The sequence below is a fragment of the Triticum urartu genome, chromosome 4, assembly GCF_003073215.2.
Source record: "Triticum urartu cultivar G1812 chromosome 4, Tu2.1, whole genome shotgun sequence".
NCBI classification, from domain to species: domain Eukaryota; kingdom Viridiplantae; phylum Streptophyta; class Magnoliopsida; order Poales; family Poaceae; genus Triticum; species Triticum urartu.
The window spans coordinates 416,463,540-416,490,989 of record NC_053025.1 but is presented as its reverse complement, the minus strand read 5'-3'; positions in this window follow the sequence as shown (position 1 = coordinate 416,490,989).

Here is a 27,450-nt window from a genome sequence, read left to right as displayed (position 1 = left end):
TCACGGAGATCACAAATGCAAAAAGGTGAAAGTTTGGGAAAGTCCTTTTATTCCCTCTCATTTAACTTTCAAAAAGGTTTCGAATTTCACTCAATCAATCACACAACAATCAACAAACAATCAACCTATCTATTTATTATAACATTCCAAAATTTTGGAATTTTGGGATGTTACAAAGCTACCACCCTTAAAATGAATCTCGTCCTCGAGATTCCGAGAGGCTAGCAAGAAAGAGGTTAGGGTTTGGGGGTCTTCTCAAATTCCATCGATCGTCACAGGGGGACTGGGGTGCTACCACCCTTAGAAGCATGGTTACTGTTCCACCAATACTCATATACTCCTTCTTTATTCTTGACGGGGCCGGTCTTCTCAAATTCTCGGGAAAATTCCTTCTCTGGCTCTTCAGGTAGCGACATCATCTTTTCCTCAATTTCTTCTGTACTTTTATCTTGGTAAGGTTATTCCAAGACTGGGTCTTCTTAGCTGACGGGTCTGGCGCCAATACTAAACAACTATCAATATCTCATGGCGGTCATCCAATTTTGGTTTCTCCTGCAGGAAATGGGTCTGGGTTGATCCTCACCGTATAACCTATTGTTGGCAAAGCTGCCTTGTACAAGGGGAAAAACTCTTATACCATTCTAAGGTTTAAACAAGGCTTAATATCGTTGTCTCTCTACTATAGGTAAGTCACTCATATTTACCATCCCACATAGCAAGGCGAATAATAAGAGTAAGTCGGTATGGTGATCAATCCATCCCGCACCTAAATCATTACCTTGTATACGGTTTAGTGAATCTCGCATTCTACACTCGGTCATCCTCACAAGCATTGTATATTTTCTCTTGTCGACGAACTAAGTTCGGATAAATCCATGGATTCTGAAAGCCAAGCAAACATCTATCGTTTCTTCACCACTCTCAGGTTTTGCGTAACTCCTATAAGGTCGTCTATGGGTAAAATTGTAACTTCTTCCAGGGTTTTTCCTTCAGCAAGAGTGTGCTTGCTTCTTGGCATATCCTAGGACCTGTGGGTTATGGCCCATCTCATCACTTGTAGTCCTTGAACTTATCATCGGTCAACTGATCATCATTCCAACTTCCAACTTCCTAGTATTATTAAATCCATCCAATTGTACTATCTTCCTTCCTTCTATTGGCACCAAACTAGGACATGATTACTCAGACTCATCATGGAGTTTCCATTGATCCATATTTCCGACATCATACCTCCTTTATATCCAATAGTAATTTATCTCTTCATCCCCGTGGGATATCCCTCATACCGAGATAAAAACTTATACTTATGAAGTCCATATTCCACTTCGTGGAACATCATTATCCTTTCCAAGGTCAAGCGTCCTTACAGGGGAATATTGGCCATCCCTGCATGGCACTTCTTTAACTGGGAAACATGAAACACATCATGAACTCCTGACAGTCCTTCGGGTAACTCCAACTTGTAGGCCACTTCTCTCATACGCTCCAAAACTCGGTATGGTCCTACAAATCTCGAGGCTAGCTTTCCCTTAACTCCAAATCATTTAATTCCTCGCAGAGGGGGAACACGAAGACGTGCTCTGTCTCTAATTTCATAGACTACCTCCTTGCGTTTTTTAGTCTGCATAACTCTTCTCCCTAGACTGAGCTACCTTCAGTCTATCTCGAATCAACTTAACATTCTCTTCTGACTCCTTGGTCACATTTGGTCCAAAAAACTGACAGTCTCCAACTTCATCCCACATACTCTTGGGGTATCACACATATCGAGACAAAACTCGTATTCATTTTTTCCGAAATCCACTCAGTGGAGTATCCTTATCTTTTCCAGGGGTCAAGGGTTCTTACAGGATACTACCACCCTTAAAATGCATAAATCTTCCATAGACCATATTCCTCATATCCTCCGAAATGGTCAAAATCCTTCTGCATAGAGTAACAACTCATAAAATCCATATCAGTACCAATGATGCTAACTTTATTCACTCTCAATTGATTACAATCTCTCGCTTTTCCATTACATGTCTCAACTCAACACCTCAATATAAAAGAAAATGTTCTCACTTCTACTACTCCATTTCTTTTGTTGCAAACTCAACTATCTAGCACAAGTTTCCTTCTCCTTGGGGCATTCTCTGGAAAAGTGCCCTACTCCATTACAACTAAAACATATTACTTCTGACAAGTATCGAGGTTTCCTTTTTGGGCAACTGTTGAGGTAGTGCCCTGACTCCTTGCACCTGTAAAAGGTGATATGACTCAGGTCCTTCTGGGTATCCAATCTACTTCTCTTCCTGGACTTTTCCGTTCCAATCATGGATTCTATTTCTTGTGGGTCATACTCTACTTCCTCTGTCGGGAATTCTACTAGATCCCCATTCAAACAATTTTGGGAGATGTGTCCTTCTTCTCCACATGAATAGCAAGACTTAGTGTAGGGTTTACTCGGGTCTTCTTTAGATGTGTAATCCATCTCTTCCTTCATCACAACCTTTTCTAAAATTTCCATGAGGGCTCCTTTCATTACTTCTTTCTTCTGCTGGATGGTTCGCTGTACCATGGGGTAAATGTGACACTTGGCAGGATAGTGGGTAGTCCCTTCACACAAGAAACAAGTAATCTGCCTAGTTGGGCATTCTTCAACTGGGTGACTTCCTTCACAATTAGGGCATTCATCCTTGTGTTCTTTATGGGTGTGTCCTATTTCTCCACAAATCTTGCATGCACAAGGTTTCTTCATATCCTTTCCATAAGGCTTCAACTTCTGGGACACAAACCGAGACTTTAACAGAGTCAACTTAAATTCTTTCCAAGTGGTTACTCCTTGCCATCCATTAATGGTTTGGTACATCCTCCACCAAGTAGAAGCACCTCTTTCAAAGTACTGAAGAGCATGCTGGGTCATATCCTTTCCAACTATAGGGTTATTCTTCATATGATTCTCCATGTTCTGAATCCATCGGTCTGTCTCCAACTAACTCATTGGTCCAGAAAATACAAGCTTATCTCCATTCATCCTCTATTGGGTCCAAGGGTTTGGGGTGAGATAAGAGAGACAAAGGGGGATACACACAATGCAAACAACAGTTTTGAAAAGACAGATTTTATTGTGGCTGTCGAAAAACATCAAACAAATGATAGCTCACAATCGTCGCATCTAACGTAGGTATAACAGGGGTTTGGTCTTCTAAAGGTCAATAAATCTTCAAAGTCATCAAACTCCTCAAGCCTCGTTCATGCCTCCAATGGCTTTTTCCGATCGTGATTGTCCTTCTCAAGTTCTTTTGCCAGATCATCTCTGTTTGACGCGAAGTCTCTCATGACGTCCTTTAATATTTCTGGAGTTGTGTTCCAAACTTCCGGGTTGAACATCCTTGGCATGAATCGTGGTCCTACTATCCTTCAGTTCCTGACGAATCTCCTGTATCTCAAGGTTTTACTCCTCTAGCTTGGCTACTTTCAGCTTCTGGATCCTGAGTTCTTCACAAAATGCTCCTTGTCAAATATAGCTTCCTAAAGGTCCATCTTAAAATCCTTCATGTAATACTCCAGATCCCGGTGTTACGTCAGCTAAGGTTAAAACTTCACCTCTTGCTGATAGGTGCTTCATCAGCCTTCTACCATCCAATCCTTCCATGCATATGCATGCTTAACTCAGCACGGTGAAAATATCATAAGCGGGCGATAACCTCATGGATAGCCGTGGTTCTGCTCTTGTCATTTCCATGAGCTATCTCTCCATAGTTGATATCTCCTGCTTTAGGGTTTTCCTTGACAGAACTTTGAGTTTTTAACTCTCCATTCTCCGGTCTTTCTCCGATACACCTTGATCTCGGGTATTGACAACTTCCATAGTCTGCCAAGTTCCATAAGGGTAGCCTTCCTAGGTCACACAAATCTGGAAATTCTTCGGAGCCTCCAATTCTCCTAGTCTTCAGAGTCTTCAACAGTTGTAGTTTCCATTATCATAATGTATGGTAAAATCCTCTTCATTCCGAATGATCTCGGTTGTCCGATATCTTGTACTTCTTAGAGTGGTCTCATTAGTCGAATCTTCGTGTGGTAAAAGGGAAAAGGGGGTATGGTCTCACTAAAAGGGGATATTTGAATAAGCTCAGAAGAGAAGAGAGGTACAAGATCTTTTTGAAAAGTAAAGTTTTAGAGAAAAAATCTTTCCTATGGGCTTGCCAGTTTCTAGGGTCACGTCCTACAGTCAACATGTGCTCTGATACCATCTTGTAGCGATCCGACCTGAATGGATCAAGTCTCTGTGCTTAAGTGTCATCCCTGGATCGGAATGCTGACACACACAGTACTCGAGGATTTATAACAGAGGTAAATCACATGTATAAATAACGTAAATACTATTACCTCAATCCAAAATAGCAGAAGTAACAAGGTAGTGGATTCCCATCAACACCAACGACAAAGTTGAGTGTAGAAATCGTAACCCTAACGTATCACTTACTCGTCGTAAGAAATGCTGCAACATGAGACGTTGCAGCCACAAAGGGTCAGTACATTGAATGTACTGGCAAATTCACACCATAGAGAATGATGAACAATGGCTAACACTACATGCATATATGGCTGGTGGAAAAGCTCTATGGTTATATGTTTTTGCGAAAAGCCAATTTTTCCCTACTGCAAAGGAATAAATTTTATTTAACTATTATGGTGGTTGTTAAACATTGAGAATGGTTGACAGCATTCTCAATCCCAATTAAGTAACATCATTAAACCCAACAAAATTAATTCAAAGTAACGTGATGAGATTCACATGATAATCCAAGTACTAGATACTCAAGATGTCCATAACCGAGGACACGCCTAACCATGATTAGTGTATACACTCTGCAGAGGTTTGCGCACTTTTCCCCACAAGACTCGATTGCCTCCGTTTGATTTCTCGCACTACATGGTGTTTGACAAACGGATGACCGAGACATAGTCTTTCAGAAGCGCTAGCACCTTACGATCGGGTAGACTGTTACACCTACTTTTCCCTACATCTGCTAGTCTACCACTGTAAGAGTTCGCACGACTTAGTCAACTATGCTAGAGCCCATAGTAGCTTGTGGCTGCACACGGAAGTTTCTAGCATGAATAATCTCATGATCCCTTTGGGCCTGGGTGGCGGTCCATAAAAAAACAGGCAATCCTGGAATACCCAGGTGCCTAGACAGGCAATTGCTGGAATACCCATGTGCCTCAATCCACCTAGATGTGTGTTAAAGTTGCCTCCTTAAGTAAACCATTAATTAACAATCTCACATCTGTCATGAAATACTCTCAAACCCAATCCACGTCTACGAGCATAGCATGGCAATATAAGCAAACGTAATAGTAACTCCCAAGGTTTGGATGCAGGGCTATAGGTTCCTACCTCATCAACTACTTCCCAATACCCACATGTTATCAATCCTACTCATGCAATGTTTGAGGGTGAAACTAATGCATAAAAACTAGGTATGAAAAAGGTATGATCAAAGTGTGAACTTGCATGCAATGTTGATGAAGATGATTCACGCTCAAAACTCTTGATAGTTCTACTCGTCACACTCTGTTCAATCTATCGTGAGCAAGCAATAGTAACAACACATAAGCAATCACTCAGAAGATCGGGAAGAACGAAGAAGACAGTTCGGAAAACATCAAAACCAAGCAAATAAATCTTGCAACATAAAACAATTTCTAACAATACCAAAATTATGTGAATTTGGCCTTATCAGAAAGTTTAGGTCAAGTGCTTCGATTTGCAAAAAGAATCAACTAAATCGGAGTTATGAAACTCAAGTTATGATCAAACAAAGTTTGAATTCAAATCTGGTCTAATTCAGATTTTAAACTTTCAAAAATATGTTTGACTTGTTTTAATGGATAGAGGGGATCATAACGAAGACGTGGGCGTTGGTTTCGTTGGATTTGGACAAACGAGTGAAAAGTAATGATCGTTTGAAGTTCGGGGACTAAACTGTAAGGAAACTAATTCAGAATAGGTCCCAAGCCTAATTAAACAGAAAAAGAAAAAAAATCTAAATAGCGAACGTTCGTTTTCCTGATCTAAACAGCGGACGTTCGCTGAATAATAAACCTAAAAAACAGAATCTAGGGTTTTTCAGAAAACCAGACTAAACCGAATCGAACCGGGGCAACGGGTTTACCGGTCGAGCGGTTCGGCTGGGAAAAACCGGCAGCGGCTCCGGCGAGGCGGCGAACTCCGGCGAGGTGGGCAGCGGCGATGCGGGCAGCGGCGAGCGATGGCTACGGTGACACGGGCGGCGGGGTGGTGCGGCAGCAGCGAGCGGCGGCGCCGCGGCGAGCAGCATGCGGCAAGGCGGCGGTTGACCACGGCGGTGGCGGCTGCGGGAGGAGGCGGCGGCGCGACCAAGAGGGAAACGGGGCCCGTGGCGGCGGCTTTATAGTAGGTGAGGGAGGAGGTGGCCTTGGGAAAGGGGTAAGACGGTGGAGCAGGCCGAGTCGGCCACGACATCCATGGCGGCGGCGACGCGTGCGGGATCCGGTCTTCGACCGGAGGTCGGGGACGGAGCGACGTGGGCTTGGCCTTGGCCTGGCAGGAGCTGGGCCGGCCTAGTTCGGCGGAGGGATTTAAAAAAATTCCAGACAACAAACATAAATAAAACAAAATAAATAATAATTTTGTACACGCATATAATATAGCAAAATTTGCAGAAAAAGATTTTCTACAACATGGACATTTTTATAATGCCAAATAAAATCCACACAAATCCAGATAATTCAAGGAGTGCTAGTGGTCTAATAAAATCCAATAAAAATCATTTTAAAAATACTGAAATGATTTCAAATTAATTTTTCTCCAATTTTCTATTGTGGGGAATCATGTTACCCTATTTTCCGTGTATTTTGTTTTTGGAGAAAAATAATTTGAATAAAATTCAAATAACCCAAATTGAAATAATAATTTCAAATGGATTTTTAAATTTGAGTTTCTTTGAAACTCCCAACTCATATTTCATATGTTTTGAAGAAGTCATTTTATCTTCTCTCATGAAAATCATTGAGTTGCTTAAAGTTTCAGAACTGGAAATATTTTCAAATGAAATTCAAATATTTTCAACACCCCTTTTCATTTAAATGAATGGAAGAAGTCATGTTATCTTCTCTCTAGGGTTTCGTGGTGAAAAGAATTTGAATTCACGGAGATCAAAAATGCAAAAAGGTGAAAGTTTGGGAAAGTCCTTTTATTCCCTCTGATTTAACTTTCAAAAAGGTTTCGAATTTCACTCAATCAATCACACAACAATCAACAAACAATCAACCTATCTATTTATAATAACATTCCAAAATTTAGAATTTTGGGATGTTACAGGGGTTGTCTTTCATTTTGGTTCCATAGTCGGACCTTGATTGTATCTAGATGAATGTAATGATATTTATGCTATTTGTGTGACGTCGCGAGTGTAAGCCAACTATGTATCTTTTCCCTTATTTATTACATGGGTTGTTGTGAAGATTACCTCACTTGCGACAATGCTTTCAATGCGGTTATGCCTCTAAGTCGTGCTTCGACATGTGAGAGATATAGCCGCATCGAGGGCGTTACAAGTTGGTATCAGAGCCTTCCCCGACCTTAGGAGCCCCCTGCTTGATCGAATCTTTGGCATTGTTGAGTCTAGAAAAATGTTTTGAGTCATTTAGGATTATATATATCGGAGAGTAGGATTCTTTTTACTCCTCGGTCCCTTCATCGCTCTGGTGAGGCATCCTGACGTAGAGTTTTGACTCTTCTCTTCTCAAATTTCACTAAAAAAAATTTAGGATCACGCAGGTATCTTGGAATCGTTCCGATGGTTTTGTGACGAGAACATTGTTCTTGGTGCCTCCTGACATTTAGGGGTTGTGGCAGTGTCCCGGGGAGTTGAGCTCCGAGGTGTTGTCGTCACAATTTTATCATTGCAGTTCTGGAATACCTGAGTTTCGCCGACATCGAAAATCTCTTTTATGCAGTTGTTGGTGAGATAACCTCGACGCCACCCAGTACTGGGGCGGGAGTTTGGGAGTATTGCCATAACTTGTATAACGGATGCTTTTCGAAGGTTGAGGTAAATGATTTCCGAAGGTTTCTTGGTTATGTGTTGAAGGATGGATACAGCTGGATGTAGGATTTGCTAGCTTTGGGTGAGATATTATGCTTCCCCTATATCCCCAACACCTGATTGCATAACCGGAAAGGTTCGGGAGTTTCATAGGTGGGAATTCATGTAGCTCTAGTATTTCTTCCGCAAATAGTTGGTTTGTGATTGGGTAATCCTCACCAAGTATTTGTTCATGTCTGTACCTTGTTGTTTTTATTCTTCTACCTCTATCTAAGTGGCTTCTCAATTTATGGAAGTGTGACCATTTCAATTGGAATGCATTCGTTCATTTTGTTCGGATGTTAAGACTATATGTTGCATTTCAATCCATTTGATTCAGCTTCAATATATGCCTGTCAAGATGCTAACGGATGTCACCCTCTTTAGGATGGCTCCTCCAACGCGTAACAATCCTGAACCGCCACCACCACCTCCACCTCCGGAGGCATGGAAAGCTGTGATGGCCACTACCAATGCAAACACGCAGCTGATCATGCAAATTTTGCAAGAGCGCAACCAAGGCCATGGCAACAATCAAAATCAGTTTGCTACACTCAACCAGTTCCCCGCTAACCAGCCAAAGACCTTCAGCAACTGTGTCGAGGCAACAGACGCTGATGATTGGCTCGTGGATATCTGCAAGCATTTCGAGTGCAGCAACGTCAGTGTCACATCACTGCTTTCCTGTTATGCATTAGGGTTGGTTGAACTTGTGCATCATGTTTAAATTTCTTTTAAACTTGAAATGGGGGCTAATCAACCCCAACACCCTCCTGAAAATGCTAAATTCCAACAATTGGAATTTCAATGAACCCAAAATGCCCTTCATAAAAGCCCACCATTTTTGGTTCTGGTTTAAACCTCTGCCAAAAATGGTTCTACAATTTATGGGGCCATTCTGGATTTTTGAACCAAGTCATAAGTATTTGAATTTGGGCATTTTAAATCTTATAAATATTTTGAAGTGCTCAAATAATCTTGGAAGCATTTTTAGGCAGTTGACAATATTCTCAAATGTGCCTCTGAATATTTCCAGAGTTCTTGGAAATGAAATAGTATTTATTCTATTTCAAAACACAGTACAAAAAATAAATAAAAGAGAAACAGAAAACAGTGCAGAGCACTTACCTGAACCCACCTGGCCGGACCACCTAGCAGCCCAGCCCACCTGTTGTGCTAGCGAGCTGCTTGCTCTCGCCAGCACAGGCAGGCAGGTGCTCGACGGCGAGCACAGCATGCTTGCCACGCAGCTGCCCGCCGCCCAGCCGCTCCCCTCGTCGACATGTCACCCTGGGACGAACCCTCTCTCTCTCCCCGAGCTCCCAGACACACTCGCTCTCTCTCTGGCTCCCTCTCTCGCCCTCCCCGACATCGCCCGAGACATCACCGTCGCCGCCGCTCGCCGCAGCCGCGTCCAACACCGTCCCCGCGCCCTCTCACCGTGTCCGGACGGTTCGCCGTCGTCGACTACGTCGACCAACCGAGCTGCACGACGTCGGAGCCCCTGCATCGTCCCCGCCACCATCGTCTTCAACCTTCGGCTGCCGTTGATCGTCGTCATCGATCCGCCGCACCCGAGCTTCCCCGAGCACACTGACCCTCCTTGCGGCTTCCCTGTGAGGTGCTGAACCTCCCCGTGCTTTTCGTTTCGCCCCTAGAACACCGTAGACACCGCGCCTCTTGTGCCCGAACGCGCCGCCGCCTGACCACGTCGCCAGCGATGCTCCGGTGACCATTTGGTCACGGGCTTGTGCCCGTCACACTCCCCGTGCGGCGTAGATGCTGTAGGTGCTTTCGCCGCATCGCCTAGGCCACCGCAGCCACAGGCACGAGCACACCCGAGCCTCGGCCTCCGCCGAGCTCGTCGCCGGTGATGCTCCGGCCACTCCCCGGCCAAACCACCACCGTGGTTGGATGCAGGCGAGTCCCAGCTCCACCTGGGTGCTCTCCGCGCACCAAATGGTGCCCTGTGGGCAAATCCCGCAGCGCGCCGCCGCGTCTGGCCACGCCGGTGGCTAAACGCCAGCAGGCTTTGACCGCTGACTGGCGAGGTTGACCATGCTGACACGGGTTGACCTCCCCCTCTCTCTCACTGACATGCGGGCCCTGCCCAACTAATTAGTCTGGTTAGTGCTAATTAACTAGGTTAGTTTAGTTAGTAGTCACTGACTAGTGGGCCCTGCCCAATTAATTAGGACTAACTAGCTTAGTTAGTGCACAGAGTCACTGACCAGTGGGCCCCACTGGTCAGGTTTGACCAGGACCAGGCGTTGTTGACTGCTGACGCCAGCATGACGCAGTGCTGACGCAATAAAAGGAATTCTGGAATAAAAACAATTCTGGAAATTCTTTTAATTGCCGAAAACTTCTGAAAATCATAGAAAATCAACCATAGCTCCAAATCCAACAAATTATATATGAGAAATTATCAGAAAAATTCAATCTATCCATCTGTAATGGTTTCATGCATGACAAAACACTTTAACCTTTCTGTTTAGGTGAAACAAGCTAATACACTTATGATGCATAAGAACTTAAGCTTCCATTTGAATCTTTGATTCAAATGGACCCATTTCAACTTGTTTCACATTGCATTAGGCAGGACACATCATTTTGCCATGTCATAGCATGCATCATATTGTTGCATATTGCCATGTGTTGATTATCTTCTGTGGTGTCTCTCGTGGTAGGTTCTGCCTCCGAGGATATCTCCGAGTATCCAACTGAAGGGCAGTACCCTACTACTACTCCATCAGGCAAGCAGCCCCGTTGATCATATCGATACAATCCCATGTTCTCGCCTCTGCTCTCATTTACTGCATTCAGACAACAACGTTTCAGACTGTTGTGTGCTATGGTAGTTGAACCATTATCCTCTGCATGACCTGTCATTGCCACAGTAACTAGATGAAACCCACTAGCATGTGTAGGAGTTGATTGAGCCATGTATGTGTTTCCTACCTTGCTATGCCTGCTATGCTTAGAGTTGTGTCAGGTCTGGTTCATCTGGGTGATGGGCTAGAGTGAAATGATTATGTCGGTAATGTGAGGAATGTGTTGAACATGATTTGGTAAAGGTATCGATGAGAGGCCATGTAGGAGTACATGGTGGGTTGTTTCATTGAGGCCGTCCCTAAGAACTGAGATCTGTATGTGTGATTTAAGAATCAGCTACTACCATACATTGGGCCCGAAACCAATGGACCCTCTCGGCTTCTTAATCACCCTAGTACTCTGTCCAGGAGTTGCAATTAGTTTCTGGTGTTTGTAGGTTATGTGTTGGCGGCCGTGCATAGCGCTGACCCTAGGGGTGGGCTATGTTGCGGTAGATACACCGTGGCCGGGTATGCCGGGCGCCCGTTTGGCATCTCGGGACCCTGTTCACATCGTTCGGGGCCGTATGTGGAAACCTCGGCCGGACTCCCTGCGGATGGAACCTGGATAGGCGATAAACCTGGACTAGAGACTTGAGTGTTTAGGTAGGCCGTGGCCGACACCCTCGTTGGGCTTCCGCTTGAAGGTTGCCGAGTACATGTCGTGTAAACGACAGTAAGTGGTGAGAGCATGTATGAAGAAGTACACCCCTGCAGGGTTAACATCATCTATTCGAATAGCCGCGTCCGCGGTAAAGGACTACTTGGTTGCCTATACAGTTCATAGACAAGTTAATGGATACTACTAAAAGACTCAAGATAAGTATGAGTACCGAGGATGGCCCTCTCATAGGATGATGAGGGAGGATCCCCGGTGGAGTATTGTGTTGGTGATTAGTGGACTCGTGTGCGAAAACTATTTTACTAGTGGTGTCTCGTAGGATAGCTTAGCCAAGAGTCAAAGCTGGCTTGCTGCAATAACTCCACCACCTTCTTGAGAATGAGCATGTATAGTAGGTTCTGTTATAAGACTTGCTGAGTACCTTTGTACTCATGTTTGCTTTAATTACTGTTTTCAGACGACAACACCGCCCCCTCCGATGGGTTTTATGTAGACCTCGACGTCGATGAGTGACTTTCCACCCAGGTGGTGATCCTGGCCATGGAGGGCCCTATGTAGATAGACAGGCTTCGAGAAGCCTTCTTTCTTTCTAGTGTCTGTACTTAGACTATTTGCTTCTGCATGTGCTTGTATGCTTGTATGACTTGAGTGTCGGGTCATGTGACCCCTACCTGTATGAACATGTTATGTATGGCTCTCTGGAGCCTTTAATTAAAGTACTTGAGTTGTAGAGTTTTGTTGTGATGCCATGTTGAATTTGCACATATCGAGCATATTGTGTGTATGATTGAAATGCTTGGTATGTGTGGGATCCGACAATCTAGTTGTTTATCCTTGGCAGCCTCTCTTATGGGGAAATGTAGTCTAGTGCTCCTTGAGCCATAGTAGTCCGCTACATCCCGGTTCACCGGAGTCCTGCTAGCCCAGCACTACTGCTCGGGACACTTGACTGGCCGGCATGTGTTTCACTTTGTTCCTATGTCTGTCCCTTCGAGGAAATGTCACGCGGTGACTTCCGGAGTCCTGCCTAGCCTGCTACAGCCCGGGTCCCTGGAGTCTTGTTAGCCCAGTGCTACAGCCCGGATTCACACGCTGATGACCGACATGCTCGATGTGATTCATGTATGCCTGTCTCCATAGGTCTGTGCTGCTTTGGGTTCACGACTAGCCATGTCAGCCCGGGTTCTCTGTCATATGGATGCTAGCGACACTATCATATACATGAGCCAAAAGGCACAAACGGTCCCGGGCCATGGTAAGGCGACACCCGTGGGGATACCGTGCGTGAGGCCGCAATGTGATATGAGGTGTTACCGGCTAGATCGATGTGACTTGGAATCGGGGTCCTGACAGTCAGGCCTGAGGACTTTGTCAACTTTGCCTCGTTCCAACTCAAAGACCAAGCTGCAGAATGGTATCAGCAATACAAAGATTCCAGAGGAGGCCGTGTGATTACCTGGGATGAATTCTGTCAAGACTTCAAAGCTCACCACATTCCTCAGAGTGTTGTTGAGAGCAAGCATGAGGAAAGCCGCAACCTGAAGCAAGGCAGCTTGTCTGTTTACCAGTATAACATCATGTTCCAGAAGCTCGCTCGTTTCGCCAAGCAGGACGTCCCCGACGAGAAGAGCATGATTTATCAGTTCAGAGGTGGCCTCAGAGAAGATCTCCAACTAGCTCTCATTCTTTTCGAGCCTCAGAAGTATGATGAGTTTTACAACATGGCACTGAAACAAGAGGCTGCTCAACTCAAGTGTGATGCTTCCAAGAAGCGAGTCAGAGATGCAACTCCTTCTTCCTCAACTCAAGTGGCAACTAAGCAGCAAAAGTATTGGTTGCCTCCTCCTCCTCCGTTCCATCAGCCTTATCAGCAGAAGAGCAAAGGTGGCAATGGATCTTCCCCCCCCCCCAACCCAGGCTTTTAGAAAAAAACTTCGTCTCAAGCTCCAAGATCAAGTGCTCTGTATCACCGTCCGCTCTCGGAGGTCACGTGCAACAAGTGTCAGCAGAAGGGTCACTATGCCAACAAATGTTGCAATCAGAGGCGTCTTCCTCCTCCTCCTGTGAGATCTGCTAGCAGTGCAGTGGTCAAGCATAATCCCAAGTTTGCCAAGGTCAACATGATGAACGCAGCTCAGGCAGAGGACTCGTCAGATGTCATTATGGGTAACCTTCCTGTTAACGATATTCCTGCAAAAGTTCTTTTTGACACTGGTGCATCGCATTGTTTCATCTCGAGACCATTTGCATCTAAGCATGAGTTGGCTTTCCAAGTTTTGCCTAGACCGATAGCAGTTGTCTCTCCGAGTAAACGCATGAACGCTAACTCCATGGTTCCGGATGTTACCATCACTTTGGGTGACTACAAGTTTCTATCTTCTCCTACGGTTCTTGGTGACTCGGATATTGATCTTATTCTTGGAATGGACTGGCTTTCTAAGCACAAGGCTCAGCTTGATTGTGTTGCCAGGCAGATTCAATTGACACATTCATCTAAGGATGTAATCGTCTTTGCCGCTCGTGATGATACCATCCGACTATTTTCTGTCAATGAGAAGGGTGAGCTGGATGCCATCTCTCAGATTCCAGTCGTTTGTGAGTATCAATACGTCTTTCCAGAAGAGCTTCCAGGAATGCCTCCGCACTGTCTAGTTGAATTCGTCATCGATCTTGAGCCTGGCATGGAACATGTTTGCAAACGTCCTTACAAGCTTGGACCTGAAGAGTTGAAGGAGCTGAAAAAGCAACTCGATATTCAAGAGCATATGGGTCTCATCTGACCAAGTTCTTCTCCATGGGGCTGTGGTGTTCTTTTCGTCAAGAAGAAGGATGGAACGGACCGACTTTGTGTCGACTACCGTCCATTGAACAAGAAGACCATAAAGAACAAGTACCCACTGATGAAGCTATGTACTTAGGGTAGGGTCATGGATCTGTCCAACATACCCTCCCCAAGGACATCTCTACAAAGAATCAGAAGCAGTCGAAGAGAAACCATCATCCACTCGACCATGAAGATGTGCTCACTCGACCACCTTGAAGACACTCGACCACCAGAAGATGAGAAACTCTCCACTCTGCAACGGCCAGGACTTAAACCATAGCTTTATGGGCATTTACAACACTTTACTGCAAACGTTACCAGTAACGCCCCTCCTTTATGAGCATTGAACCTTGTGTAACGGAGGGGAGATGGGGTCCTGGCGTACTCTATATAAGCCACCCCCCTCCTCTGGGACAAGGGTTCGCACTTTCTGTAATTCACACGCATATATCCAGTCAACCGCCTCCGGGCTCTGAGACGTAAGGCTGTTACTTCCTCCGAGAAGGGCCTGAACTCGTAAAACTTGTGTGTACAACTCCTCCATAGATAGGATCTTGCCTCTACATTCCTACCCACCTATTCTACTGTCAGTCTTAGAACCACGACAGTTGGCGCCCACCGTGGGGCAAGTGTCTTAGCGAATTGTTGGAGAAGTTGCAATTTTTCCGATCCCCTTCATCATGGTTCCAGGTGGACGTTTGGCTGAGGGCCCCGAGATCTGTCTCGGCGCGCTCGTGTTTGTCGCCGACGACTCCGCTTGGCTTCAGGAGGCACCACTCGACGCCGACGCGCTCCCCGCCCGCGGGGCGACGCACTTTCGCGCGTGCGTCTGCGGCGGCGTCCTGCGGCAACCGTCGACCCAGTATCGGTCGACTCCAGCAGCTTTCCCCCTCCCTGTGGCCCGCCGGAGCAAGCGCTCTGGTCAGTCGAGGCTTCAGTGGTGGGTGAAGCATGCGGTGGCCCGCCAGTCGGCCACCCCTCAAGTTGCGGCGATCGAGCCCAACGAAACCCTCTACGGCCTGTTCGATCTGTCGACTGGCTCCATAGAGACCGCATCCGAGTGCGACAGCAGCGACCCGGCGGCGGAAGTCTTGATGGTCAATGGACCACGCAGCCCTCCTGGCTTCAACCGTGAAGACGGAGGCGACAGGAACGGCGATCCGTCGCACGTTCACGAGGAGTACTACCCCGAACCTCTCTCCTCGCAGCAGAGGGAGGAACTTCGCCGCCAGAACATGGATGCATTGCATACTCCTATAGTTGGAGAAACCCTTGTGGCCCAGGCCTTGGAGCAGGCGCGCTTGGCCAACCTGGCTGAGCGCACTCGATTGGAGAACCTCCAGCGCGCACTCGACGATCGCGCTCGACAACGAGCTCCTGATTCCAGTCGACGCCATCTTTTTCCTCCTCCAACTCAGGTATACCGAACACCGATCCAGAATCTAGTAGCTGCTTCCCGGATAGCAGAGTCGATCCAACCTTCCCAATCAGAAGCTGGCCGAGGTCTGGTGCAGATCAGAGCCTTGCTCCGGGCAGCGGGAGAGCAGAATACGGTCGTATCTCAGTCGCGGAATAGGATCCATAGCAGATCCGTGGTCGCAGACACAGTTCAGTCGGCCCATAGCCCAAGATCGCCCCCGAGGCGTGTGGGCCGTGGAGATCGGCGTGATCAGTACAGAAACCGAGAGACGTATGATCGCCATGCCGATCGCGATGATCGTCGTCGAGTGCCCACGCCTCCTCAAGGAGTGGGTCATACGTGCCTCGGTCACATGAAGACAGACGCCCTCACAGTGTTGGACGAGGTATTCCAGTCGACCCCAGGGAGCCAGGCTTTGATGCGAGATCTATTCTCGTGCAGGGCTTGGTCGACAGAAACAGAGCTCACCGAGAGGGCCATGACAGAGATCTGCAAACCAGCAACAGGGTGCATGTCTCTGGTCCAGAGTGCTTCAGCAGAACTATCAGGGCTGCGGTGATTCCCCCCAACTTCAGGTTGGCGTCTGGAGTCAGTAAGTTCATCGGAGAGTCCAAGCCTGACACTTGGCTTGAAGACTACTGAGTGGCTGTCCAGATTGGTGGCGGCAATGATGAAGTGGCCATGAAACACCTTCCTCTAAAGTTGGAGGGTTCGGCTAGAGCATGGCTGAATCAGTTAGAGCCTGGTAGCATCTATACTTGGGAAGATCTCGCCCGAGTGTTTCTCAGAACATTCGAGGGCACTTGCAAATGGCCGGCGGGTTTGACAGAATTATAGTGTTGTGTTTAGAAACCGAATGAAACTTTGAGGGATTATATCCAGAGATGGATCACCCTACACCACACGGTAGAAGATGTGTCGAATCATCAGGCAATTTGTGCCTTTAAGGAAGGCGTTAGGTACCGGGAGTTGAATATGAAATTCGGCCGGACAGGAAATATGACTCTGGCTCGGTTGATGGAAATTGCCACCAAGTATGCCAATGGTGAAGAAGAAGAGCGACTCCGGAGTGGCAAGCACAAAGCAGTCGCCCATGAAGCCGGAGGAGGAAACTCCGGTCGGAAACAGAAGCGCAAGGCCGAGCCAGCTGCTCCGGGTGAAGCCTTGGCCGTGGTTCAAGGAAAGTTCAAGGGGAAGCCCAAAGGGTCGTGTGTCGGTGGGAACGACACCTATGGGATCACAAGAATCCCTACTATGGTTGGCGGGGCGCGGGGTCGTGAGAAGAGCGGATCAAGCAGATAGCACACGGTTCGTTTATCCAGGTTCGGGCCGCGAGGATGCGTAAAACCCTACTCCTCCTTTGGTGGATTGTATATCTGTGTTCTTGAGCTAGCTATGGGGCGTGAGGATCTCCAAAAAGCCGAATCCCTCCTCTGGTCACCTCGGGCCTCCTTTTATAGAAAAAGGGTATGCCACAGTGGCACACAGGAGGTGCCAAGGGTATAGTGATGCAAGGTTATCCCTCGCATTACATGACAAGGCGCGTTTAATGCGTCTTGCTTAGGTGACCTTGCTTTATCGGGGACGGGGGAGAAACCTGTCTCGTCCGTCGCCACTCCTTCTTGTGTCGACACGCGCCCTGGCCAGCAACGCCTGCAATGCCATGTAGGTAGGCAGGCAGCTGAGGTGGCGCAGTGGTGGGTCTTCACGAAGATCTGCATGCGCCACGCAGATGCCTGCCCAGCTGGTTGGGTCAGCAGCTGCATGCGAACGGCGATGGAGGTTTAGTCGGCGTGGGCCTGATGGTGGTCCTGCGGAAGTCCTCGGCAAGGGCCTTGCCGGGGCCCCGGCAAGGGTCTTGCCGAGGCGCCTGCTGTCATCCCCGGCAAGGCGCTTGCCGGGGGCCTTGTGGTCTTCCTCGGCTGGGATCCCGCCAAGGGTTGTCGTCTCCTTAGTGCGTATCTGATCTTGGATGTCTTCACAAAGAACTGCATGCCGCCACGGGATGTCTCCCGAATCCTTGCCCTTTGGGGGCAGTGGACTCAAGGGTGGTTTGCTCCGTAGGCGCAGGACGAGTCGCCGCGGCAAGGGTCTTGCCAGGGCTGCTAGAACTGTCTCCCAACAAGGATCTTGCCTGGGGAGTCCGCTTCGTCCCCTTTTCTCTTCGTGGTCTTGGCCTTGGCGTTGTTCTAGTTCTCTTGAGCTTCGGTCTTACCCTCGCTCACCTCCCTTGCCTTGCTTGGTGTGGTGGTGCCCGTGGCTCAGACTGCCCATGCACAGTTATAGGGGTACAAAAAGTGTACCCCTCTTTTTGTACACCGACAGGAGCCCCCGGGCCTGGGCCACACATAAGCGCAACGCGTTGTTGGGCTAGGCCCAAAAATGGTGTGCGGGCAGGCGGGGCGGTTTTTACCGCGGTAAGGTTCTTCGCGCTGTGCTTCCCACGACTCCCGCGCGTGGCGCGGCGTGGGGAGGCGCGTGTGACATGGGCGGCATGCGTGGGGTTGGTTCCCGCAGGCATGCGTCACATCATAGTAAAGGGGCGGTTCGCGCCTTCCTCATAAACGGAGGGAGGCGTGGAGGCATGGCCCATTTACTGAATGGGGCTGAGGAGCGGTCTTCAAGGCGTCCACTCCCCACGATCAGGGGGTGGGGAGTGGTCGTCTCACCCGTCCCCTCGGTTCTACACGTCCGCCATGTGTCTCCCATGCACCTGGGGTGGCAAACGGTGGAGGCGGGAAACCGGGCCGTCGCTGGTTGGGGCGGCGGGTCGGTCCTGGCTCCCTGCGCCTTCCGTATTGTAACACCCCGGATATAATTTTCCCAATATGTATTCCAACTCTAGCCGTTTCCGGCCTTAAGTTATTTTATTTTCTCGGGTTTGGGTCTTTGTCTTCGTGTGTTGTTGTATTTGTCATGCATCTCATATCATGTCATCATGTGCATTGCTTTTGCATACGTGTTCATCTCATGCATCCGAGCAATTTCCCCGTTGTCCGTTTTGCATTCCGGCGCTTCGTTCTCCTCCGGTGGTCATTTCTACCTTTCTTTTGTGTGTGGGGATTAAACATTTCCGGATTGGACCGAGACTTGCCAAGCGGCCTTGGTTTACTACCGGTAGACCGCCTGTCAAGTTTCGTACCATTTGGACTTCGTTTGATACTCCAACGGTTAACCGAGGGACCGAAAAGGCCTCGTGTGTGTTGCAGCCCAACACCCCTCCAATTTGGCCCAAAACCCACCAAAACCTGCTCCATCATCTAGAGCGTTCGATCACGATCGCGTGGCCAAAAACCGCACCTCATTTGGACTCTCCTAGCTCCTCCTATGCCTATTTAAAAACCACTCCCCGAAAATTTCGGGCAAACCCTAGATCTCTCTCTCCTCGCGCGCCGGACAATTCCTCCCGCGTCGACGGACATGTCCGGCTAGCCCCGCCGCCGCCAAGTGTCGCCCGCCGGTTGGCTGCGCAACCGCCCCACTTCCCCGTCCGCCGCCGGCCCGGGTGGCCCAGGAGGGGCCCCCGAGGCCCGAACGCCGCGCCCGGCTGTCGACCGCCGCCGCCGACGCGTCTTACCCGCGCCCGGCCGCCACTCCGCCGCCCGGCGCCGTCTCCGGCGAGCTCCGACGCCCGGCGACCTCAGCCACCGCCGCCCCAAGGCCGTGACGCCGCACCTCCCTCCGGCGGACGCCGCGCCGCCGCACTTCCCCGCGGCCGAACCCGCCTCCTCCGGCCACCGCGAGCTCCGATGTTGTGATGATTGCCTAACTTGCGACATTGCTTTCAATGCGGTTATGCCTCTAAGTCGTGCCTCGACACGTGGGAGATATAGCCGCATCGAGGGCGTTACAAGTTGGTAATCAGAGCCTTCCCCGACCTTAGGAGCCCCCACTGATTGATCGTTTTAGCAGCCGAGTTGTGTCTAGAAAAAATGTTTTGAGTCATTTAGGAATTATATATCGGAGAGTTTAGGAATTCTTTTTACTTCCCTGTCTCCTCATCGCTCTGGTAAGGCATCCTGACGTAGAGTTTTGACTCTTCTCTTCTCAAATTTCACTAAAAAAATTTAGGATCACGCGGGTATCTTGGAATCGTTCCGATGGTTTTATGACGCGAACATTGTCTTGGTGCCTCCTGTCAGGGGTTTTGTGGAAGTGTCTCGGGGAGTTGAGCTCTGAGGTGTTGTCATCATAATTTTATCGTTGCAGTTCTGGAATACCTTAGTTTAGTATGCCGACATCGAAAATCTCTTTTATGCAGTTCGTTGGTGAGATAACCTCGACGCCACCCAGTACTGGGGCGGGAGTTCGGGAGTATCGCCATAACTTGTATAACGGATGCTTTTCGAAGGTTGAGGTAGATGGTTTCCGAAGTTTTTCTTGGTTATGTGTTGAAGGATGGATATAGCTGGATGTAGGATTTGCTAGATTTGGGTGAGATATTATGCTTCCCCTGTATCCCCAACACCTGATTGCATAACCGGAAAGGTTCGGGAGTTTCATAGGTGGGAATTCTTGTAGCTCTAGTTCTTCTTCCACGGATATTTGGTTTGAGATTGGGATTCCTTACCGAGTATTCGTTCTTGATCCGTACCTTGTTGATTTATTCTCTACCTAAATTCTAAGTGGCTTCTCAATTTATGGATATGTGACCATTTCAAGAGGAATGCATTCGTTCATTTTGTTCGGATGTGAAGACTTTATGTTGCAATCTTCATTCCGTTGGATTCAGCTTCATTTTATCTGTAAATGTGCTAATGGTGGTCAACCTCTTCAGGATGGCTCCTGCTAAGAGCACCAATCAGAATCAGAATCAAGATCTGCCACCACCTCCACCTCCTCCGGAGGCATGGCAAGCAGTGATGGCCGCAACCAATGCAAACACACAGTTGATCATGCAAATTATCCAAGAGCGCAATCAAGGCAACCAAGGGAACCAAGGCAACAATCGGAATCACTTTGCTACACTCAACCAGTTCCTTGCTAACGGGCCAAAGACTTTCAGCAATTGTGTTGAGGCAACCGATGCTGACGATTGGCTTGTGGATCTGTGCAAGCATTTCAAGTTCAGTAACGTCAGGCCTGAGGACTTCTTCAAGTTCGCTTCCTTCCAACTCAAAGATCAAGCTGCAGAATGGTTCCAGCAGTACAAGGACTCCAGAGGTGGATATGTGATCACTTGGGATGAATTCCGTCAAGATTTCAGAGCTCGCCATATCCCTCAGAGCGTGGTTGAAAGCAAGCGTGAGGAATTCCGCAACCTGAAGCAAGGCTCTTTGTCTGTCTATGACTACAACAAGTTGTTTCAGAAGCTCGCCCGCTTTGCCAAGCAGGACGTCCCTGATGAGAAGAGCATGATATACCAGTTCAGGGGTGGTCTCAGAGAAGAAATTCAGCTAGCTCTTGTCCTCTTTGAGCCCTTGAGGTATGATGAGTTCTACAACATGGCACTGAAGCAAGAGGCCGCTCAACTGAGGTGTGATGCTTCCAAGAAGCGAGTCAGAGATGCTACCCCTTCTTCCTCCACTCAAGTGGCCAAGCAGCAGAAGTATTGGCTTCCTCCTCCTCCGTTCCATCAGCCATATCAGCAGAAGAGCAAAGGTGGCAGTGGATCTTCCCACCCACCCAACCCTGGCTTTCAGAACAAAACTTTGTCTCAAGCTCCAAGATCGAGTGCTCCGTATCACCGTCCGCTTTCAGAGGTCACGTGCAACAAGTGCCAACAGAAGGGTCACTATGCCAACAAGTGTCTCAACCAGAGGCGTCTTCCTCCTCCTCCTGTGAGATCGGCAAGTACAGCTATGGTCAAGCATAACACCAAGTCTGCCAAGGTCAACTTGATGAATGCAGCTCAGGCAGAGGATTCTTCAGATGTCATCATGGGTAACCTTCCTATTAACGATATTCCTGCCATAGTTCTTTTTGACACTGGTGCATCGCATTGTTTCATCTCGAGACCATTTGTTTTTAAGCATGAGTTGCCTTTACAAGATTTGCCTAGACAGTTATCTGTTGTTTCTCCGGGTAAATTCATGAATGCAAGCGCTATGGCCCCGGATGTTACTATCACGTTGGGCGATTACAAGTTTCTCTCTTCTCCGGTGGTTCTTGGTAACTCGGATATTGATCTTATTCTCGGAATGGATTGGCTTTCTAAGCACAAGGCACATCTTGACTGTGCAGCCAGGCAGATTCAATTGACTCATTCGTCTGAGGATGTAATTGTCTTTGCCGCTCGTGATGATACCATCTGTCTATTTTCTCTCAATGAGAAGGGTGAACTGGATGCTATCTCGCAAATTCCAGTCGTTTGCGAATATCAAGATGTCTTTCCAGAAGAGCTTCCAGGAATGCCTCCGCACCGGCCAGTTGAATTCGTCATCGATCTTGAGCCTGGCACGGAACCAGTGTGCAAGCGTCCTTACAAGCTCGGACCTAAAGAGTTGAAGGAGCTTAAGAAGCAACTCGATATTCAAGAGAGAATGGGTCTCATCCGGCCTAGTTCTTCTCCGTGGGGTTGTGGTGTTCTTTTTGTGAAGAAGAAGGATGGAACGGACCGACTTTGTGTTGATTACCGTCCATTGAACAAGAAGACCATCAAGAACAAATACCCACTTCCCAACATCAACGAGCTGTTCGAACAACTCAAAGGTGCCCAAGTATTCTCCAAGCTTGATCTCCGTATGGGTTATCATCAGATTCGAATCCGTGAGCAAGATATTCCCAAGACGGCTATCAGGACAAGCTATGGTTCATATGAATACACTGTCATGTCTTTTGGCCTCGTCAAGGCTCCTCCAACATTCTCTCACATGACGAACTTCATCTTCAACGCCTACACCAATGACTTCGTTTTGGTCTATCTCGACGACATTCTGGTTTTCTCGAAGAACAAGGAAGATCATGCCAAGCACTTGCGTTTGGTACTCGATAAGTTGAGGGAACACCAGTTCTATGCCAAGTTCTCCAAGTGCGAATTTTGGCTCGATGAGGTTCTTTATCTTGGTCATATCATCTCTGCCAAGGGCATTGCGGTGAATCCTGAGAAGGTGTCTGCAATTGTGAATTGGGAACCTCCTCAGAACGTGAAGCAACTCCGTAGCTTCCTCGGTCTCGCAAGCTATTGTCGAAGATTCGTTGAAAACTTTTCTAAGATCGCGAAGCCTCTCTCAAATCTTCTTCAGAAGCATGTCAAGTACGTTTGGTCTCCGGAGTGTGACATTGCTTTCAACACTTTGAAAGAGAAATTGATCACTGCTCCAGTTCTGACTCCGCCTGATGAATCCAAGCCGTACGAGGTCTTTTGTGATGCCTCTCTCCAAGGTCTTGGCGCAGTGTTGATGCAAGAGAAGAAAGTTGTTGCTTATACCTCTCGCCAGTTGAAGCCCAATGAGAAGAACTACCCCACTCATGATCTCGAGTTGGCGGCAGTTGTGCATGCTCTTTTGACTTGGAGACATCTCTTATTGGGAAGAAAAGTGGACATTTTCACTGATCACAAGAGTCTCAAATACATCTTCACTCAGCCTAATCTCAACCTCAGGCAAACTCAATGGGTCGAAATGATTCAAGAGTATAATCCGAGTATCGAGTATACTCCAGGCAAGGCCAATGTGATTGTTGACGCATTGAGCAGGAAAGCTTATTGCAGCAGCCTGATTCTTAAGCCTTACCAACCCGAGCTTTGTGAAGCTTTCCGCAAACTTAATCTGCAAGTTGTTCCTCAAGGTTTCCTCGCCAACTTTCAAGTCTGTCCTACCTTCAAAGACCAGATTCGCCAAGCCCAGCTTCTTGATGCTATGGTGAAAAAGGTGAAGATTGGGATTGCCAAGAGTCAACCCAAGTACAAGTGCTACCGCCTTGATGACAAGGATACTCTCTTCTTCGAGGATCGTATTATTGTACCCAAAGGCGACCTTCGTAAAGTTATCATGAACGAGGCTCACAATTCTCTCCTCTCCATCCACCCTGGGAGCACGAAGATGTATCAGGACCTCATGCAGACTTATTGGTGGACTCGAATGAAGCGCGAGATTGCTCAATTCATGAATGAGTGTGATGTCTACAGAAGAGTGAAGGCAGAACACCAAAGGCCAGCTGGTCTCCTCCAACCTCTTGCCATTCCAGAATGGAAGTTTGACCACATTGAAATGGACTTCGTGATTGGGTTTCCAAAGTCCAAGCGTGGCAATGATGCTATATTCGTTGTCATCGACAAACTCACTAAAGTGGCTCACTTTCTGCCTATCAAAGAGTCAATCACTGCAGCTCAATTGGTGGAACTCTATACCTCTCGAATTGTCTCTCTGCACGGTATTCCACAAGTGATCTCTTCAGACCGTGGCAGCATCTTTACCTCCAAGTTTTGGGATTCTTTTCAGAAGGCCATGGGCACCAACATCTGCTTCAGCATAGCTTTCCATCCTCAAACTAGCGGCCAAGTCGAGCGTGTCAATCAGATTCTTGAAGATATGCTTAGGGCTTGTGTGATCTCCTTCGGCATGAAGTGGGAGGATTGTCTTCCTTATGCTGAATTCTCCTACAACAACAGTTTTCAAGCAAGTTCGGGCAAGGCCCCATTTGAAATTCTGTATGGCAGGAAGTGTCGTACCCCTCTCAACTGGTCTGAAACCGGTGAACGTCAGCTTTTGGGTAATGACTTAATCACATAGGCAGAGGAAATGTGCAAAGTCATTCGAGATAACCTTAAAGTAGCCCAATCCCGCCAGAAGAGCTACTATGATAGTAAGCACCGTGATTTGGCTTTCGAGATCGGAGATCATGTTTACCTCTGCGTCTCTCCTATGAAAGGTACTCGTCGCTTCGGTATCAAAGGGAAGCTTTCCCCCAGATACGTGGGACCTTTCAAGATCGTCAGCAAGAGAGGCGACCTCGCCTATCAACTCGAGCTTCCTTCAAACTTTTCAAATGTTCATGACGTGTTCCATGTCTCTCAGCTCCGAAAGTGCTTCAAGACTCCTGACCGCACCGTCAACTTCGAGGACATTGAGCTCCAAGAAGATCTCTCCTATCGTGAGCACCCAGTTGCTATTCTTGAAGAGACTGAACGCAAGACTCGCAACAAGTCAATCAAATTCCTCAAAGTCAAGTGGTCACACCATTCCGACCGTGAAGCTACCTGGGAACGCAAGGATCACCTCCGTTATGAGTACCCGGTGTTCTTTTAGTCCTAGATCTCAGGACGAGATCCTTTCGTAGTGGTGGAGTGTTGTAACACCCCGGATATAATTTTCCCAATATGTATTCCAACTCATGCCGTTTCCGGCGTTAAGTTATTTTATTTTCTCGGGTTCGGGTCTTTGTCTTCGTGTGGTGTTGTCGTTGTCATGCATCTCATATCATGTCATCATGTGCATTGCTTTTGCATACGTGTTCATCTCATGCATCCGGGCATTTTCCCCGTTGTCTGTTTTGCATTCCGACGCTTCGTTCTCCTCCGGTGGTCATTTCTACCTTTCTTTCGTGTGTGGGGATTAAACATTTCCGGATTGGACCGAGACTTGCCAAGCGGCCTTGGTTTACTACCGGTAGACCGCCTGTCAAGTTTCGTACCATTTGGACTTCGTTTGATACTCCAACAGTTAACCGAGGGACCGAAAAGGCCTCGTGTGTGTTGCAGCCCAACACCCCTCCAATTTGGCCCAAAACCCAACAAAACCTGCTCCATCATCTACAGCGTTCGATCACGATCGCGTGGCTGAAAACTGCACCTCATTTGGACTCTCCTAGCTCCTCCTATGCCTATTTAAAGACCACTCCCCGAAAATTTCAGGTAAACCCTAGATCTCTCTCTCCTCGCGCACCGGACAATTCCTCCCGCGCTGACGGACATGTCCGGCTAGCCCCTTCGCCGCCATGTGTCACCCGCCGGTTGGTCGCGCAGCCGCCCCACTTCCCCGTCCGCCGCCGAGAGGCCTAGGAGGGGCCCCCGAGGCCCGAACGCCCCGCCCAGCCGCCCGGCTGTCGACCGCCGCCGACGACGCGTCTTCCCCGCGCCCGGCCGCCACTCCGCCGCCCGGTGCCGTCTCCGCTGAGCTCCGATGCCCGGCAACCTCAACCACCGCTGCCCCAAGGCCGTGACGCCGCACCTCCCTCCGGCGGACGCCGCGCCGCCGCACTTCCCCGCGGCCGGACCCGCCTCCTCCGGCCACCGCCTCGCCTCCCCCTCCGGCGTCGTCCTCCTCCCCGGCGAAGCTCCAGCAAACAGGTCTCCGGCAAACCTCATAACCCACGCTGGATCTGGATCTGGTTATTCTCACGGTTGACTTTTTGCCCGAAACCCTAGCTCATGTTACCCTGTTCATCGTGCCGTAAGTTTGCATCCGTAACTCCATTTTGCGCATATAGCATATCAAAATGTTCGTCTCAGAGAGCACATCATTTCATTCCATTGCATCATTTTCATTTTAGGTCATCTTGATGCCCTAAATGCTGTTAGAAGAGGGCTACTTGAGATAATTGTCAGATCTGCTGCTCCATTTAGATATTTGTCATTTTTGCCATGATTATTGTGTGCATGATATGCCCCTGAGCTCTACATATGTTTTGTTAAGGGTTTTGCCATCTTTCCAGAGGTGCAACCCATGTATTTTTGTGATGTGTGTGGTGACTAGTACAAGCTTGCCAAGTGAGGTACTTGGTAATGCTGATTTCAGGCACTTAGCATTTCCACTAAGTCCTTGAGCTGTTTATCTCATATGGCCATATGTTCATGCTGTTTCCTAGTGATACGTGCCTAGTTTGAGGATGATTAGTAAGGATGTTTTGTTAATCTTATAGTTTTCAATCCATCCATGCCTTTGTTTTCAATTATGGAGCACCCTAGCTTGAGTCAATCGAGCTCTACTTTTGCTACTTCGTGAATCTGGGCAGATTGTCTACTTGTTAGCGATTTTGCCGAGGATGTTGTAGTTGATCCGTGCATGCTATGCTATTGTTCTTGCCATGTCTAGCTTGCATTTTGTGTATTCTTGATGGGTGTATGCTTATATTGTCATGACTTGCTCCGTAGAGAGTGCATCGAGCTCGTAAACATGTCTACTTGATACCTGTTTCAGCATGCTCCAGTTTTCACTAAGTCTGAGAACTGATTATGTTTTTGCCATGTTCACATGCTTGCAATTGTATTTTCTGATCCCTTTTGGCTCAAGGTCACTAAGGGACTTTTGTTAATCTCTTTGAGTAGCTGCATGGCATGCTTTACTTCGCCATGTTCAGGTCCTGTAGCATATAGTTTTATTGCTCCGAAGAGTGCTATCTAATCTGAAATTCCAGACAAGTGTTAATTTCACTAAGTCTGAGATCTGTTTACCATATGCATTTTTGCCATGCTTGTTTGAACCTATTAATGGATGAATTGGCCGTAGCTCAGTGCTATACTTTTGTTAAGCATCATGAAGGCATCCCTTCAATGTATTTTTTGCCATGTTTGGGTGCTGTAGCTTGTTCATCTCATTGCATTTAGATGGCTACTTGCTGTAAATCGCAGAACGTGGTCATATTTGAATCGCTTGCCATTTCCAAACCGTAACTCTGATTCCGGCGTTCTTTATATCGTTTTCAAGCGATTTCAT